Here is a 1,296-nt window from a genome sequence, read left to right as displayed (position 1 = left end):
AGCAGTTCCCGCGAGCGGACATTTATGGTCAAATGCTCCGCCCATGGGCTTTAGAAGAATTCTAACGTTGGTTGACTAGTAATAATAATTATTAAATATAATTATTACTAGTCATACAACATTAGAATTCTACTATAGCTTGTGGGCGGAGCATTCGACCGGAAATGTACGATTGCTGCGTCGTACAGTTTAGTTTAGGTTTTCTAAACTACACATCTGTTTTGTTACCCAACACTCATTTAGGGCTGTTGTGACCTACCTGTGGACATGAGCATTACCCATTCAGGGAGTTGTCATGTCTTCGAGCATCTAAATCTGTATAGTTGTCTCTATCCTTATTTTATATATGACCATAAACCTAAGCCTACAAGAAGTAGTATTCAGTGTGTTCCCTGATTCCAAGCTCTTTGAGTCCATCAAAGTCTTATCTCAGCACACAGGAGCATGTAAGGAGGGTTACACAGCACATATTCATGCATTAAGATTCTGCTCCCAGTAGAATCTTGGCAATGGCACTGAACCCTCTGATAGGAAACTATGAGAAAAATGTCTGCTGCCATACAGCAGATTTATGAACGAACATTTGTACAAATGTTCATATGAAAATTCTCATCAGTTCAGAACTTAAAGTGGTTGTAAACCCTCTCTGACTACTTTTACCTACAGGTAAGCATAGATTAAGGCTTACATGTAGGTGTTTGCAATATCTCCTAAACCTACACGGTTTAGGAGATATTTGCCAAAAAGAATGCACCGCTGTCTACGGCACAGGCGCACTGAGTCTGCCGGGTCTTGAATGAGATCTGCTGGGAATCTGCCTGTCTCGCGCATGCGCAGGAGTGACGTCATCACCGCTCCGGCCAGTCACAGTGCCAGAGCGGCGATACCCAGAAGGCACTCGGAGGAGACATGGCGGCGGCCGAGGAGGGGAACGAGGAGCGCTTCGAGGGCTTCGATCTCAGGTAAGTCATTCATAATGAGCTAGTATGCAGGGTTTTTTTTTTTTCATTTTTAGAGAGTTTACTTCTTCTTTAATTCAAAAATACTTAAAAATTTAATTTGCCTTTACCATTTCTGGCACAAAAACCACATACACTGTTATAAATTTACCATCTCGCTCCTTTTTTGATTTTTCTAATGACTGGGGTCAAATACAATTGTTGATCCGATCCCATTAAATGTTTGAAAATCGAATGAACGTTTCTGAAGCAAAAGTTTATTAAATAAAATTCTTCTAGTGTATGGCCAGATTTAGTACCCTCTCCTCCGCCAGCCTGCTGGTTGGGCAATAAAGAA

This window comes from Rana temporaria, chromosome 3, assembly GCF_905171775.1.
Source record: "Rana temporaria chromosome 3, aRanTem1.1, whole genome shotgun sequence".
In the NCBI taxonomy this organism is placed as follows: domain Eukaryota; kingdom Metazoa; phylum Chordata; class Amphibia; order Anura; family Ranidae; genus Rana; species Rana temporaria.
The sequence above is the reverse complement of the archived record's forward strand: the minus strand, read 5'-3'. Positions refer to the sequence as shown.